Here is a 19056-nt window from a genome sequence, read left to right as displayed (position 1 = left end):
CGACCTTTCTTCAAAACCTTACATTCCAGTTCACTGAATGCTTTCTTGCATTTCATGAGATCCTGATATTCTCAACTTTTCAGTGTCGATAACACTTGCATATGCTTTATCGAAGTCAAAAACTATCCTCTCATTTCTACAGTTTTAAAAGGCCACATAGGCCTTGAACTTGTGATAACTGAGATAACCTCATCTTGAACTTGGCAGTTTGAGTTTTTCCAGGACTTCTTGATCAAAATTCTGATGGAAGAAGAGAAACTGTTCACAATATTAAGAACTTGTAACTGATTCTTTTAAACACTCCTGTACTGACCTGAAACATGTGGAGGAATAACATCATCCAGTTTCTTTTTATTTGCCGACAACAATTAGTGCTTCAGACACACAGTTATTTTTTGTTTGTTAGAGGAATATCAGGGTCATTAAGAACTTTAAGCAGACAAGATGCTATCTGGTTTCCACCTTGAGAGGACTCGTCCTCATGCCCATCACACTTAATCTCATCTCCAGTATAAGAAACGTGACTGCCAAAGTCATGTAAACTAAGTAAATCTGCCATAACTGTAAAATGGTTTTACTGACCAAAATCTTACACAATAGTGTGTCGCTATGCACTACCATGGTTTAGGGGTCTTAGCCCCATCATCAGGTGTAACTGAAATCTAAAGTAAAACTGTAGTTGTACCCTATTCTTGTAAACAATAAAAAAATTAGATTTAGGAAATCAGATGAAATTACTGAAAAAATAGCCTACCCATCAAAAGTAGGATGTCTTTGACCATATCCAAGCTGCTAACAGGCAAACATTTATCAGAGGTGGACCAACGTAACAACAACCTAAATTGTGACTGTAAAATATCGCAACTGTCAGGCGTGGCCTGGAAATATCCCTCTTTTCCCAAAATTACCACCAGAAAAGCATGCCGTCCACAAAATGGAAGTCACATGCTAGACCAAAGTTAAAGTAAATAACGACCATGTGCTGCAAAAAGCAAATCAGCTACAAACATGATATGGCAAACCATGAGAAAACAGCAGTAACATTAGAGGCCAACACTTACCAAACGCTGATACAGAGCACCTGTGTGATCTGTGTGGCTACAGCAAGAGAACTGAGCAGTAACGCTGCAGGCTGTATTCGTGTTAAATTTGTTGAATGGGATAACACTGTATGAAGAGGAACTAAAGTACATGTACATGTGAATTCCCAACAAAACACAGAAGAAATACAGGCAATAACTGAAAGTCCAGTATGAGAGATGTTCGCCTTAACAAGCAAACAGAAAAAAGCAGCGTGACTAATAACTGAAGAAGTGCAACAAAGCAAACAGACACGGAATGCAAAATGACATAAGCCAAAGCCTGAGCCGCATAAAATATGCCAAAATCTGCATCTAATAGCAGAAAATCCGAAGCATAACAATTGATAGCTGTGAACCAGAGAAATTAAAAGGTACAGCACTTAAAAGATTAAAAGTGTTTAACGCTGAAAAAATTAAAACCAATTTGTTTACAATAATTAACAATCTGATGATGTTACAGTAAAAAAAGATGCCCTGAACATGTTGCAGAACATTTGTGGATGTCTCACAGATAAAAATTTATGTATAACTAAGTTGCTGAGAGTAATACACATTTGGACGTGTCAGTTTAGCCAGCTGGAACATTTCTGTAAGTCCATGGGTATAGTGCATGTGTCACTGTTGAGGCAATTCTGTCACTTTTCATGGAGTTGAATGCTACTTCATCTTTTCTGTGGGATAGTTCCAGTTTTAATTTTTCTGAAGTAGCTTCAGCTTTGTCTCTACTTTTCATGGCTACACTGAAGCGGTCATAGTCTTTGCAAGTGTCTACACGACACTTCTGAAAAGAAAGTTGAGGAAAATCATTACAGAAAACGTGGCAGTAAAATCTATATGTCACATTGCTAATAAGGTATTTGATCAGAAATGCCTTCCACAGACAATGGATATTAAAATTACAATTCCTGCAATTTCAGTCTATTATGACGATTAGCTCCCTCAGTATGGAATTAATATGTTCTTTAAATTATTCCCTATCTGATGGCAAGAATTTGAAATGGGTTCTCCCCCTCTCATATTTTTATATTATACACTTTTTACTTTTTTTTTCTCTCTTCAGCCAAGTTTCAATTTGCTTTGAAGTAATTACAAAAATCTACAGAAAAGTCTATTTGCATACCCTGTGATATTTCCCATTTTCATCTGGAACAGTGAAGCTTATTGAACATTGTCTTCCGACTCAGTAGCATTAGTATATGAACTATGTTGGCGTCTTGCTACTGGCAACACCTGCAGTTAACCAAGTAAATAGCTATTTCAACAGTTCACATCATGCTTCCAAAATGCATGGACAACAGGCACCTTAATGTTGAAAAGTGATGTCCTCACATTCATACTGGAAGCTACATATAACCTAAAAGTCAAAAGGGCCTTGATTATACATACACTATGTGATCAAAAGTAACCGGACACCTGGCTGAAAATGACTTAAAAGTTTGTGGCACCCTTCATCAGTAATGCTGGAATTCAGTATGGTGTTGGCCACCCTTAGCCCTGGTGACAGCTTTCACTCTCGCAGGCACACGTTCAGTCAGGTGGTGGACGGTTTCTTGGGGAATGGCAGCCCATTCTTCACAGAGTGCTGCACTGAAGAGAGGTATCGATGTCGGTCGGTGAGGCCCGGCACGAAGTGGTGTTCCAAAACATCCCAAAGGTATTCTGTAGGATTCAGGTCAGGACTCTGTGCAGGCCAGTCCATTACAGGGATGTCATTGTTGTGCATCCACCCCGCCACAGGCCGTGCATTATGAACAGGTGCTCGATCGTGTTGAAACGTGCAGTCGCCATACTCGAATTGCTCTTGAACAGTGGTAAGCAAGAAGGTGCTTAAATCATCAATGTAGGCCTGTGCTGTGATAGTGCCAGGCATAACAACAAGGGGTGCGAGTCCCCTCCATGAAAAATACCACACCACAACACCACCGCCTTCGGATTTTACTGTTGACACTACACACTCTGGCAGATGATGTTCACCAGGCTTTCGCCATACCCACACCCTGCCATCAGATCTCCACATTGTGTACGGTGATTCGTCACTCCACACAACGTTTTTCCACTGTTCAATCGTCCAATGTTTACGCTCCTTACACCAGGCGAGGCGTTGTTTGGGATTTACTGGTGTGATGTGTGGCTTATGAGCAGCCGCTCGACCATGAAATCTAAGTTTTCTCACCTCCTATCCACCTGTCATAGTACTTGCCTGATGCAGTTTAGAATTTCTGTGTGATGGTCTGGATAGATGTTTGAGTATTAGACATTACGACCCTCTCCAACTGTCAGCAGTCTCTGTCAGTCAACAGACGAGGTTGGCCTGCATGCTTTTGTGCTGTATGTGTCCTTTCACGTTTCTGTTTCACTATCACATTGGAAACAGTGGACCTAGGGATGTTTAGGAGTGTGGAAATCTCGCATACAGACGTATGACTCAAGTGACAGTCAATCACCTGACCACGTTCGAAGTCTGCGAGTTCCGCAAAACACTGCATTCTGCTCTCTCACGATGTCTAATGACTACTGAGGTCGCTGATATGGAGTACCTGGCAATAGTGGCAGCACAATGCACGTAATATGAAAAACATATGTTTTTGGGGGTGTCCGGATACTTTTGGTCACAAGTGTAAGTTGACAAGTGCTTTCTTCAATTAAATTTGTAAGAAGTGAAAAAACAATGTTTTGATCTAGTTTTTATTGATTAATTTGGAATGTAAATAAATAAACGGATACCGTAGAAACATTGTCTCATGCTCCTAAAATGTATGACGTAATATTAACCTATACACATACTTACGTCAGATGATGTTAATTTCATTTCTGGCTCCTCAGAATTTCTGTAGATGTTGCATCTTTCACCTGTTATTCTTGAATTGTGTCATTGTTTTATGTGACTCATAATCTTCCATTTAGCTTTAGAAATTGTATCAGTATTACTAGTAGAAGCCCAAGTTACATTCGTGGTAGACATGTTGAGCGGAAATGAGAGACAGTGCAGAATTTCACTAGCTAGATGGCAGACACATAGACCTACAACAGCAAGGACATACACCAAGAACCATCTGTGAATAGTAATTTCAACTACTTGCAGCAGAAAGATAACATAGTGCTTTTAGCAGGGAATTGACATTGGCACATAGCTCATTTATATGACAATAACTAATTTTTAATAAAACTACCACTTACCACCTTTAGAACTTCCACTCTATTGATATTCATTTAATATACATGACAGTTTCCCTGCAGTCTGCTAACATCTTCATGGTTTTATTTTAAGACATAAAAAACTGTAGCATAATGGAGAAATAGATTTAATTGCAGCATTCTTGAAGATATCAAGAGACTTCAAAAAATAACTTGAAAAACTTCAGCTTGTGCACTTCAGATAAGGAAAAGAAAAAATCTGACGAGGAAGTAAAATCAAAAGGTAGAAGTAAATCTGTACTAGAACATGAAACATAACACAAGCTTCTAGTGAATGGTAAAGGGTGAGTTAGAGTTTTTTTTTTTTTTTTTTTGCCCCCTGGCAAATCTGAGTGTGAAACAAATTCTAAAAAGTACCAGTAAGTACAGATATGCTGCTGCAAGTTCCAGTCCACATTGACAAGCCTCTGAATGATCTCACAGCAGACTAGTGTCTGGCCTCAATCGTTTTCCTATGTTCAAGCCAGAAGATTTCACATCTGACTCTTTCTGTTTGACGACTAACCTCTCACTTACAATATAACAACAATTAGAAGTGCCACACATTTTAATATGGAAAACAAGAAATTTTATTTTCTAACTTTTGAACAAATCATCTGTTAACAGCAGTGCATAGTAATTTTGCTTCACCATACACAAATGGTTGCACATGTTGTTAATATTAGTGATGCACTTCAGTAATTTTTATTCTAACACATGCTTCAGTTGGTCACTCAATCAGTACAAAGTTATAATAGAAGATAGCAGAACTTGTTCAAAACTTGCACATCGTAGCCTGTGATATCTTAGGGAACTTGCTTTTTGCAACTGCGTGGAAGGCATAGTCTCGGCAACACAAAGCAAATAGCTGCAGTTGCAAGTAGATGTTTGCTGAATCTGAGCTCTGCCTTGAATTCCTGTAGACTGCAAGCTTGATATTGATTCATTTAGATTTTAACCATGAAGATGATGTAGCAAATGACCATGTAGGCTGTTATGTGCAAAATAGGGACGTTGTTTGCCTTTTATACTAGATCACAATTAGAAATGACTTGAAGAATATGATGTATAAATTTGGATACTAATAAAGACGTACCGAATCAGATTGTGAGAAGAAAAATTTATGACACAACTTGGCTAAGAGAAGGGTTGTGTTGATTGGGTACATACTAAGACACCAAGGATTAGTTAATTTGGTAATCTAGGGATTGTGTTCTGGGAGGGAGAGGGGGGGGGGGGGGATGGGGGCAGTTAAGAACAGTAGATGGAAGCCAAGGCTTGAGTACAGAGAAACCGGTTCATATGGATGTAGGGTGCATTAGTTGTGCAGAGACGAGGAGACTTACACATGATGGATTATTGTAGAAAGTGGCATCAAACAAGTCCTTGCACTCGAGGATAATGCACAACGTATGTAGGTCATCATCATCATCATCATCATCTTGGTGTGTTTGGAACATAAGGTTTGCCGTCTAGTCCTATTTTCCCAAAATTATTTTTCTGTGTTCTGTCTGGTCCATTCCTCGCCTAATTTTTAACATAGTCCACCATAACTTTCAGCCACCAATCCCTTTGTCTTCTGCTTGGTCATTTCCTTCACATCTCCATTTCATGTATCTTCATGGGAATCCTCTTGTTTTCTGTTCTCTTTAAGTGCCCATACCACATTGGCCCTGATGTTTTTGTCGCCCTCTGCACGGGTTCCGCTTCACTACTTCCCTTACCCTTTCATTCCTCATCCTATCTCCTTGTTAGCGCTATTCATCTTCTGAGGAACTTCATTTCTCATGCCTGTAATCAGCTTACATCTCTTTCCTTCATTGCCCATGTTCCGAACACTTCACAGGAACGCTTCTGCCTGACTGCCACATTCATTGAGCTCTTTCTCGTTTCTTCCATTTTCGTTTATCACACTTCCCAAGTACTTGGCCTTCTCCAGTCGTTGACATCCCATCTCTATTACACTACTTGGTCTATCTTTCTTTCTAATTGTAATGAGGATCTTGCATTTGTTTACGTTAAATTTCGCTCCATATTGTCTCACAGTTTTTTCCCAAGCATCCAGCTGTTCCTGAATCTCCTTCTCCCTGTTTCCCCAGATCAGCATGTCATCTGAAAATACCATTACTTTCATCTTGTATTTTCCAGTTTTTTCTGCCACCTTAAGTCATTATCTCACCCAAGGCCACAATGAAGAGGAGAGATGACAATGCACCATCCTATTTCATACCACTTATTTGCTGGAACCAAATCTGCTCTTTCATTTCCCACTTTCACACAATTAAGACTTTCACAGTACATCTCCTCCACTCTGCTTGTTGTCTTTTCCCACTCCCTTCTTTTCTAATGCTTCCCAGACCTTTCTTCTACAGACCCTATCAAATGAATGCCTTTTCTATATTGAGAAAGGCCATCACAAGGCCTTCCCCAAATTCATAGTGTACTCCTGGATCTGTATCACTGTAAATATAAGGTCAACAGATTGCCTCCCAGGTCTGAAGCCATGCTGTTCCTCTCTGTTGGGTTCTTCTCTCCAGGATCATTTCATATGCCTTGGCACAGTGTGGTATGATTTTGATTCCTCTGTCGTTTCTACAATCCTTCCTACTCCTTTTCTTGAATACGAGGAGAATTAGTGCCCTATTTTAATCTTCTGGAGTTTTCTTCCCATTCCCACACTACCCTCATCACACGATACAGCCACTTTTTCCCAACCTCCCCTACTGCCTTCACCATTTCGTCATTTACTTTGCCCACATCTGGTGCCTTTCCTTCTTTCATCTTGTCCAGTGCAATTTTCATTTCGTTCCACATCAGGACCTCCCTCTGTCCCCTCACTCCCAAGGTTTAGTTCTCCTTCCTTCCATTTATTATCTCATCTCCAAGTCCATTCGGATTTAGCAAGTGTTCAAAGTACTTCTTCCACACTATCTTCAGTGTCCCTTTGTTCTGAACCTCTTTCCCATTTTTATCCAATCATTTTTGTATCTCTCTCTCAAATCATTCCTCTTGCTTTTGACCATTCCATATAGTACTTCCTCACTTTTCTTATATCTTCCCCCATCTCTGTGTTCATTCTTCCATCCAATTTTTCTCTCCTCACCCACTTTCTTATCTGCCTCTTTCTTCTTTTTCTTATGTTGTGTCTTGCTGATTTGGTCCATTTTTGGAACCATAGTCTTGAATACTTTGTTCTTCCTTCCCACTACCTCCTTGACTCTTTCATTCTACCATGGTGTTTCCTTCCACAGTTTTCTGCTACTTATCCTTCTCCATAGTGCGACTGCAGCTTCTTCTATAACATTTTTAAATTGTCTCCATTCCTCTTCTCCTGCTTTTGATTCATCCTTTGGCAACATTTCTCTTTTAATCTCCTGGTATTCGTCCTTGACTTGGTTTTTCTTGTTTCCATACTGAAATTCTCCTTTTTTGGTTGTCTGTCTTCTTCCATTCCTTAATGATTCTCCTGCTCATCGCCAGTAGCTGTGGTCATTATGCAATGCCTCAGATGGCACCTTTATATCCTTCACAGTCCTCTTCATTTCCCAATCATAGAATATGTAATCCATGAAAGATTTATGCACTAGATTCCTGCTACTTTGTGCCTCTCTTTTCTGAAACCAGGAGTTACCTATCATTAAATCATTTGTCTTGAGAATTTCAGCAAACTCTTTCCTTCTTCATTTCTACTTCTCCATCCTTCTGCTCCCAGTACATTTTCGTACCCTCATCTTTCATTCCTTACGTGTGCATTAAAGAGTCCCATGACTATTATTCTTGTCCATTCAACTACTTTTGAGTTCTTCCACAAAGTCTGCCTCCCCTTGTGATATACAGCCCTCTTCATGGGCCTATCCTGTACCACCTATTTCATTGTTCTGATATTCATTATCCTATTGCTTATCCTCTGTACATATTTGTTTATACCATATCTTACAAATACTTCCACACCCTTTTGTTTTTGTCTTCATTCTCCATTTCCACTCCAGTACGATATGTAACTATTCCTCAGTTCCCTACTGCCTTCTCCTTTCCGCGTTGTTCCTCCTGTGCCTAACATATCCAACTTTCTCCTTTTCATCCTATCCACCATATCCTCAACCTGTCCTGTGAGTGTTCCAATGTTCAGAATTCCAATTTGTAGTCAGTTTGCCTTTCCGAGTCATCACTTTTTATGTTCATCCTTTCCAAGTCTACTCTCCTTGTTAAAGCTGGTTGTTGTTCCTCTGTTGACTAGCTAGACCCTATCTCAGCTTGACTAAGAGACTGATTAACTGACACATCTCATAGTTCCTACAGGTAAGAAAGCTTAAACTTTTCCTGAGTATATCGATGTATATTTTTACAAAAAAGGTAAAGGTGAGGTGTAGGTCTCATAGCTCTTGGATCTAGCTTAAAAGGAAAGTCCATTATCGATAGTATGTGCTCGTAACCATTAGCTGAAACTTGGATTTCACACTATCTTTCAAAGTATTGCAACTGCTGCTGCAATTGTTATGGTCGCTTTGCATGTTCCTTTGGAGAATAGATAAGCTACGAGTTGAATTATATAAATCTGTTGTGATGAGTGACTGGTACTTTTGCCACAAATTGGATAAACTGCCACCGTCCTAATGTTACAACTTCCACATATTATCTCTTTTACAACGAATAGGTTGCAAGGATGAAGTGAAACATTGTGTACAGATTCCTTGCTGGTGTTCAGACACTGGAATACAGTTAAGTTATCTTGCAGTTCTTTTAGCTTCACAAATATTAAATTTAGTTTTTATGGTAAAGTTTGATATTTTTTTCTGGAGCACCACAGACTGTCAGCATGATAAACATTGTTGCAGCTTATGTTGATGTAGCAGTAGATTCGCTCACTCATCCTATTCCATCAATCTCTTCATAAAGGAGAGCCTTCCGAGATGTGGAATGAGTGAAGCTGTACATAACAGGCAGGAACACTGATTGGTGACTTCTTCTTAAAGCATACTAACAACAAATTATGACTAGCACAAATCTACTCAAACTGATAAAAATGGTAAAAAAAGTGACTTCTCCCCCTATGCTATGTGGCTACTGCTGTTATTGATTACTTCAAACAAAGCATTTTAACTTAACACAGACCACTATTATCTGTCTGTATACAGGTAAAATCAGGATGTAGCTGATACAAATGTTAAAGAGTTGAGCAGAATAATATTACTATATGCAAGTATCCAGACATATGGTGCAAGTGCCTAATTTGATACTCCTTACTTTGTGTTGAAATGTTTAAGGATTTTCAGTTTTCTACCTGATATGCACTGGGAATCTGTTCACAGACTTCTGTACCAGATAGAAAACTCCATTCAAAACCCTAACGAGGGATGCATAATCTCTATGGAAAATATTTCTGCTCCAGTATTGTCATTGGGAATTGCCAATGTTATCCTAAATTCACTCTTTGTTATTAACCTTAAATACCATTAGGGGATATATATGTGGGCATGTAAATGCAAGAATCCCTAGGTTCCAGGAGAGGCTTCTGTAAGATGTTCAGTTATCAACCTTACAAAGTATTTTTATTGAACGCACCTGTAGAATAAATACTTTGTTCATATCAATATAATATAGCTATTCTTTTATAAACCTTATAGTACTGTGGTCTTGGAAACAACTGTACATGTTCTGGAGTGTTGTATAGTAGTATAATATTTACAGTACTTGCAGCAGCAACTTTTATAAACTTTATCATAATGTTACCTGTTTAATCGTGAGAAAATGAAGGTTCAAACTAAACAGCAAGACACTGCATGAATTGCAGTTTATTAAAGGACACTGTGAGAATGCTGAGTGTACAGTTTGTAGTTTGAAATTTAGCATTGGACGTGAACAATGTACAGACATAGTAACTCACGTGAACTCCAACAACAATAAAACAGACTGAAGTGATGAATGAAAATTTGTAGCAAGGCCAGGATTCGAACCTGGGTCTCTGCTCACTTTGCCTGTGCACTAACTGAATGGGAATTTGGATTGAGGAGGGAGGTGTGCTCGGGTAGCCCATGCAGTTGTGCTGAGCCAATGTGCCAGGATTGTGTATTGGTTGGCACATCTGCTTAGTGAATGAAAGACCTGGGTTCAAATCCCAGCCTTGGTACAAATTTTCATTTCTTGCTGCAGTCTACATATACATACATTGAAGAAGTATGAGGCTTGGAAAAGTCTCTGGAACCAGATAGTTTCATTTGAATAATAAAGCTGCACTACAGGTTAACTCGTAAAGGGGTAATTCCGTGTCAATTCAACACAGCACTTAATCTGATTCACTCAGTTCTTTCAAATTTGGTGCATCCATTGATCCAGATAAGAGATGGAAGATTACCGATTTGCATAAGTATACGACAATTGTTAAGAAAGTTGCAGGTTTACAAAGTTTGGAAATTATGTGAAATTTACATGTGTCTGTCTCAATATAAATGACTGTGATTCTGGTTCTAATCCAGATACAGCAATGAAACTTATATCACTGTAAAGCTAATGAGTAGAGATAACATCGATATATGCAGCATGGGAGGTTTATAAGAATTTCCATATTCAAGGTCATTGAACTTAATCAATGACCTTGAATATCTCAAAACACCCCACGTTTTTTGGAAAAAAATAAAATAAAAAAAAGAGTGTCTATTGCTCCAATATGTTACTACAAACATGGTAAATATCAGGGTGGCACACCATAATGCCCCCAAAATTTATTTGTTTTATGTCACTACACTTACAAAATACAGTAGACAGCTGCATATCCAGTTTTTCCAGAACAGTGGTCAGTAGCACTCAATATTATTCTGAACACACAGTGAAAATTTCTTACTATGAACAGTCAGTCAGTCAGAGTTTTATTTCAACTAATCATCATTAGCTTGTCATGGGTGTGACTTGTTTACTCTCACTACAATATACATTCTTAGACATAAAGCCTGACCGCTGCAGAGACTAAGTCAGAGTCATTCTCTTAAGCTGGCTAATAGACCACCCCTCAGAGTTTCAAGTTCAGCCATATTAGTGATCTGGCAACATTGCAGACTGTGAAAGTGTATGAAGGAAGTGCTGTCATTCTTTGCAAACTGTTATAAGACCTGTATTTGCTTGTGGTCTGGTGGTAAACATCACACAGTGTGCATATGAAGTTGTGAGTTCGAGATTCCTCAGTGCGTTGTGTATTAGGTATTAAACTGCTTCGTCATGTCGTAGCCCCCAGTGGTTCACAACAGGCCACAGCAGTCCACCCACCCCACCACCGCCCCACACCGAACCCAGGGTTATTGTGCGGTTCGGCCTCCAGTGGACCCCTACAGGAACGTCTCATGCCAGACGAGTGTAACCCCAAATGTTTGCGTGTTAGAGTAATGATGGTGTATGCATACATGGAGACAGTGTTTGCACAGCAATCGCCGACATAGTGTAACTAAGGCAGAATGAGGGAACCGGCCTGCATTCACTGAAGTAGATGGAAAACTGCATTAATAACCATCCACAGGCTGGCCGGCACACTGGACCTCGACACTAATCTGCCTGGCGGATTTGTGCTAGGGTCCAGCACGCCTTCCCACTCGGGATGCAGCGCATTAGACCTTGCGGCTAGCCAGGCCGGCCTCAGTGCCTTATTTTTTTAAATCGTATTTCAGGAGTCTGATGGAACCTCAAATATAATTCACTTCACTGTCTCATACACCAGTCGTAGCAAAAATGTCTAGAAACAGTTCCGTCAAACAGCTTGTGGCCACAAAAAAATCAGAACAATTCATGATGGAGAGTTTCCATGCCCTACAGCAGCCTCTGACTACAGATCATTTGTCGCTACCACCTAACGCCAGGAGCTGTCCGACCAGGAGAATGCTATGCAGGACTATTGGTGTATTTATCGACTGTCATTTTGTTATTTGCAATTCTAGTATTTATCTTGCTGTTGTGTATTGGATTTTGTATTCCTGAAACTTACAAATGTTGTTCAAGAGTTATAAAATAGTCGCAAGTGGAAAGATGTCCAACATTTACGGTTAATGGAGGGGAGAAAGTAAAAGAGACAGTTCGGTACCTCGGTATTATGTGTGGGGTGAGTGCTTTTGGGAAAACACATTGGAAAAATGTTCTCTTGCTTGAAGAAAGATTGCTCTGGCATGAATGAATGATTTTCCACATTCATGTAGTCTCGATATTAGACACGTATGGTGAGCTCAACTGAAACCATTTAAACGTCGTGCGACACTTGCATTCAATAGGCAAGGTTCAGAAGTCCGGAGTAGGAGTACTGGATGCTCTAACTCGAAGCAACAAAAGTCAGAGGGATGACTATTGCTGTATTTTTGCTTGAACTTTATCAGTTCGCTCATTGAAATTTCCTATGCAATATTATTACTGGTGATATCTTATGAGGCCTTTATGTTACCTTTTTAAGAAGAAATTAATGACTGAGCTCTGACAAACGCCATACACTTGAACAAAGGGCAGTCTGAACATATTTTGCATCTGGTGGCTCAAAATAGGTGTTGTTCAGTACAAACCCCTCTCCAGGGGTACATCTATTTCAGCTGATATTTTTTGCCAACAAGCAATAAACATTTTGGTCGCAGTGTAATAAAAACAATCTACAAAACTGTATCATATGTTGCTACTCTGCTGATTTCACAAACAAAACTGTCCAGGAGTTTGTTTTAAAAGTCACCCCTCATTCACTTATTCTTCAAAACATTAACCATTATTACTCCTTATCAAAAAACTATCAAGAAAACACCATTCTGGATGAAAATGCACTGCAAACCTGGTTTGGCAACATCTTTAACTCAGATCCTGTAGATTTCTTGAGGCATGGAATCGGTAAACTACTTGAGCATAAATAGCATTGCTGGAGCAGACGCTGTCAGAAAAGCTGTCAAAAAAATAACTTTACAAGAGCACACAAATAAAAAGTAAACATATAAGTAATATGATCTTATCTTGAAAAGGAGAAAACCAACATTTACGTTCCAAGATGCCATACGGAGCACATCACACCAGCTAAGATGTACACTTGGTAATGGCAAATCGCCGAAATGAGCTCATTTAACTTGTATCACTATGAGTAAATAAATAAATAGTGCAGCAAAAAACTTGTACTTAAAATAAAATATGTTGTTCTTCAACCTCACTGTGGGCCCACTGGAAAGGAAATTCTGTTTTCATAAAACATTAAGTATCTGTAACACGAACAAGTCTATATGGGCACAAATTAGTAAGACATTACTCGCGCTGGATTCTCAAACGGTCTATGTTTACTTGCTGTCCTGTGTCAAGTAGTAAAGAAATGTTGCACTTCATAAATAAGATCTCCTTGTTGATTTTAGATCTGGCTGTCTGTAGCTTTGTCACAAAACTGATGAAAATGTGGCCTTCATTGAGAGTGGAAATGCAAGCCATAGCAACCTTCACTTCACAGGCTTCAGTGCTAGCAAAGAGCTACAGTATTAGTCTCTCCTTCATTGATGCTGTTGTGGCTACAACAGCTAAATTACAATGTAAAAGATGAGATTAGTTGCAATTTCCACTTGGAATGACTTTCCTGGCACCAAAACCATTAATTGATAACTTTATTTCGCACCTTACGTGCACATCACTCAAGTTATTCAATGAAAGCGATATGAATAGATTGACTGAATTTGGCAGGATAATTCTGTGCCATCCAGGAAGTAACTTATTGTTTGCAAAGTTGCCAAACAAATCCATGGTTGTTGCCGAGATTCAGTTATACTGCTACCAGGGAGAATACCAGCAGAAGTGTTCCTTGAGTTGGCAGTGAAGTGACTACAGATTCTGTCTGAAAGACATGGGTGTCAAGGGTCAGAATACCAAAAATATATGTCACTTGTGTCTTATTTGTATTTCTGTAGCCAGTTACTAATAAACTTAGGTCCACCGACTATAAACAGAACATTATCACCAAGAACTGCCAGAATTAATTGTGTTTTTGTTTTTGGAGCATCTGCAGTGTTTATACTGTTAACGTTATAAGTAGACGACACATCTTTTTTTTACAATTATAGACTTAGAAAATATTTTTCTTGTGGTCACTGTCATTGACACTATCCCCAAAAGAGGGGAATGAAGAGACAACACCACCACATGGACTGCAAAATGTGAGCATTCACAGGGCAAATTCATGAGTTATGAATAACAAAGTTCCAGCCAAGAATGGCTACTTGCACAAACTGCCATTTGTCGGGTAGCTAACATGAAACTCTGTTCACAGATCTTATGGAGCAAGTGGAATCAATATTCCATCATTAGTCATCAGAATATCAACCAGTGATTTAAAAAAACATAATATGGGGTGACATCAAAATTTACGCACACCACAGAAAAGAACTGAGCTTTTCTGCACTCGGTAGTAAGACACAAGTAAATAATTTTTCTCACAAGCATATATTTCATTTTCTCCTCTTCTCATAGCATTTGTTTTAGTATGAAGTGAGAAAATAAAAAAATATGGTTCTGAAGCATGATATGATATGAGATTCTTATCATAGCCCAATCAAAAACGTTGCAAAAACCAAGGCATTCTCCATTCTTTCGTCCACCTGCTTTGAATGACATTGGTGGTGATGCACTTACTCTCCTGGTAACTACCTAAATAAAGATAGCATTGGGGTGTTGAACTTCTTATGGGTAACAACTCTGATTAAGCTCTACTTCATACTGCTCTGTGAGCAGGCATTCACTATACGCAGATTTGTGACTACGAACACCTGCCCTTCTACACTGCCTCACATTTCCCTGAAGAACAAGCAGATAATGGAACCAAACACTCCTAAAATGTGGTAGGAAACGCCCATCAGTCTGCTAAATCTAATATACAATGCACCTGTCTCATTAGCACCAAGCAGGCACAGAGTTCATTCATGTAGTAATTACATGAATTCTGCACATAATTCCTTAACAGATATCACCATCTGCTACGGAACTGAAATGACAGTCACTACACACATTTATGTTACAGTTAATTGACTGAAACATATTTGCCGTGAATAAAGTGACATCACAAACCAATGACTAAGGAAAGTTAAAGTAGTATTACACAGAAAGCAAGACAAATGTTTGCAAATCTCCAGTATTGTCTCAAAACATAATTATATAAAAAGCCATCCAGAAAATGTTCAGCAACTTGATGACAGTCAACAGACTTCTAGGACTGGAGCTGAATTATCCTACTATGTTTGCTAGATATTTATGTGCAACTTCGATGAAATATTCTGAACAATACATGCGTAACAAGTGACAGTGAGTTGGAAAGTTGCATTTTTTACTGCAAGAAGGTTATTTTATGAGTAAATTATAATGTCTCTTGTCATTTATGTTGTGGGAAACTTGCTTATTTCTACTTTTGCTTCTACTACAGCAATGAGAGAATTTTCACATTCTTGATGTCTCATTAGCTGTGACTGGTTTCATTTTTGACTGCTTTTTGAGCGCACATTTTCTGTTATTACATGCGGTTTCCAGCACAGTAGCCTTTCTTTATTGGAACTTTGTTATTTGTAACACATGAAATCTCCCTGTGGATGTTCACGTTTTGCAATCAATGCTGTGTTATTGTCTTCATTCCTCTCTTTTAGCAATAGTGCAAATAATAGTGATCTCAAAAAAGAAATTAAGTCTATGAGTATGAAAGAAGACGTATTGCCTCCTCACAACATTGACAGTATAAACACTGTAGATGCTCCAAAAATGTGAATCGCATCTGCTGATGAGCTTTTTAGTTTTCCTTAGCAGTTAGGTTTTACCATCTAGTTACAGTTGGTGAACTTTCATGTTGAAAGTGCACAGTATTGGATTTTATGTGTCTTAGTAGAGTTGGAAAGTTCAGTCTTAAGGAAAAGGTTGTAGCAACATCAGCTGACAACACAAATACCAGTTATGGAAGGAAAAAGAGAAAGATGAAAATGATGCTTATTTTAAGTAGCAAGAACAGGGAAAAAATAATTAAAAGGCGCAGGATGTCCTGCTCATATTGTGTACAATGCTGTCCATAGTGGTGCAGGTGGCTTACCCATTGATATACAGCTCATAATTGATAAAATCTGCCCGTATTTCCTTATTTATACTGCATACATTGAAAAATCAAAAATTTTTTGTGAGTTTGCTGAAGAAGAAACAAGTGTCCTACCATCCAGAAGAATTTTTTTGAAAATCTGCTCTCCCTTCACTTTTTTTTCCTTCACCGACTCTCCACCATCCCCACCCCTTTATCTCCTGGATCCCTACTCGTCACTGTTGATGCCAACTCCCTGTACACCAACATCCCTCATGCCCATGGTCTTTCTGTTATTGAACACTATCTCCCTCAATGTTCTACAGACTCCAAACCCACTACCCCATTCCTCATACAGCCTACCAACTTTAACCTAACCCGCCACTACTTCTCCTTTGCAGGGAAGGTATACAAACAAATCCACAGAACTGCCATGAGCACCCGCATGACTCCCTCCTGTGCCAATCTGTTTGCATGCCATCTAGAGGAGACCTTCCTAGCCTCCCAAAACACCAAACCACTAGTCTGGTTCAGATTCATTGATGGCATCTTCAGGACCTGGACTTAGGGTTTCACAACCTCAACACCTTCTCTCTCATCTGCTTCACCTTGTCTTCATCAACCCAGTATGCCACCTTCCTAGACATTGACCTTCTCCTCTCTGACGGTGTTATCTGCACCTCTGTCCACATTAAACCCACCCGCCACCAAAAGTATCTCTATTTCAGTGGCTGTTGTCCATTTCACACACACAAAAAAAAAAAAAAATCATTCCCATACAGCCTTACCACCCAGGGATGGTGTGTCTGCAGTGATAAGAACTACCATGCCCAGTATGCTGAGGGTCTCGCCAAGGCTTTCACAGGCACTAAAAGTCTACAATCAGATCTTACAGATCTTCTGTGCCATTCCCCCCACCACCCCAAGAACCAGCCACAAAGCAGTGCCCCCTTCATCACCCAGTACCATCCCGGACTGGAACAACGGAACCACATCCTTCACCAGGGCTTTGATTACCTGTCATGCCTGAAATGAGGGACATCCAACCCAAATTCCTTCTCACCCCTCCTACAGTTTTGTTCTGTCACCCATCCAATCTCCAAAGCATACTAGTCCATCCATATGCCATTTCCAATCCCAACTGCTTGCCACAAGAATCATATCCCTGCGGAAGGTCAGGGTGCAAGACCAGCCCAATCCACCCATCCAGCTCTTTGTATTCCAGTCCTGTCACGGGCTTATTCTACCCCATCAGGGGCAGGCCACCTGTGAAAGCAGCCATGCCATTTGCCAGCTCTGCTGCAATCATTGCACACCTTTTTGTTTTGGTATTACCACCAACCAGCTATCCACTAGGATGAAAGGCCACTGCCAAACAGTGGCCAAGAGCAAAGGAGACCACCCTGTGGCACACCATACAGCTGAACATAACATGCTTTATTTCAATGGCTACTTCCCTCCCCGGAGCCATCTGGATCCTCCCCTCCACCATCAGCTTTTCTGCATTGTACAGATGGAAGTTATCCTTTCACTCACATTCTCTGTTTCCATAATTATACCGGCCTTAACCTACGGTAACATACTGACCCTACACCCTCGACTCAACAGTTCCCCCCCCCCCCCTCCCCCTCTCTGTCCTATCATCTCCTCCCCATTCTCATCTCCCACCCTCTTTCTTTACCACCCTCTAACAACGCACTTGCCCATCTTTTGCCAATCTTCCTTTTTCACTTCTTTTTTACCCACCTCCCTGCCACACAACCTCCTGATGACCCTGCACACTCTGCCAGACAGTGTTCCTCTCTCCCTCCACCCATATGCTATTGCTTCCCCTTCCCTACCCCTCCAGATTGCTGCTTGCATCCCACATGATAGTTGCATTCGGTTCTGAGCTGCTGGAGTTGGCAGTTATTCATGAGAGAGGTGTGGTTGCTTGTGTACATGAATGGTGTGTGTTTTTTTTTTTTTTTTTTTTTTTTGGTGATGAAGGCTGCGGCCTAAAGCTTCATGTAAGTGTTTTTTAATTATGCCTGTCTGCAACTTAACATGTCTTCTTTACAGTAAATAACAATCCATCTTTTCCTACATAGTAAAAGTTCTGATATTAATAAAACCCAAACTTGTTACCGAGCGAGGCGGCACAGTGGTTAGCACTCTAGTTTCCTGTGATTTCCCTAAATTGCTCCAGGCAAATGCCGGGATGGTTCCTTTGAAAGGGCACGGCCAACTTCCATCCCTGTCCTTCCCTAATCCGATGAGACTGATGACTTCGCTGTCTGGTCTCCTCCCCCAAAAACAACCCAGTCCCCCAAATTTGTTAGCCTCACTTGTATGGCTTCTGCAGTTTGATATTTGATGAAAGTGAACTACTAGAGCAAATAACCACTAGTAAGAAGTACTAAAGTTCCAGTGAGTCTGTACCATCACCTTCAGTGCAAAATAGACGGTGTGGTGGTTAGCACATTGGATTTGCATCTTGGAGGACAATGGTTCAAATGTGTGTCTGACCATCCAGATTTAGGTTTTTCATGGTTTCCCTAAATTGCTTCATGCAAATTCTAGGATGGTTCCTGTTGTAACTCACAACATAGAAAAAACACGAGATGACCTCCAGAACAAGAGTATTTAACGATATCACGGGGCAGTGGTCCACAATGGATACACTATATTGTGTATCCATGTGGCAAGACAGGTACAGTACAGCTGTAGTGTGATGATTGAGAGCAGACTGAGGGCTATCACTGACAGCAATTGCTTACTCAGTTGGCATGT

This window comes from Schistocerca serialis, chromosome 6 (genome assembly GCF_023864345.2).
Source record: "Schistocerca serialis cubense isolate TAMUIC-IGC-003099 chromosome 6, iqSchSeri2.2, whole genome shotgun sequence".
NCBI classification, from domain to species: Eukaryota; Metazoa; Arthropoda; class Insecta; order Orthoptera; family Acrididae; genus Schistocerca; species Schistocerca serialis.
The sequence above is the reverse complement of the archived record's forward strand: the minus strand, read 5'-3'. Positions refer to the sequence as shown.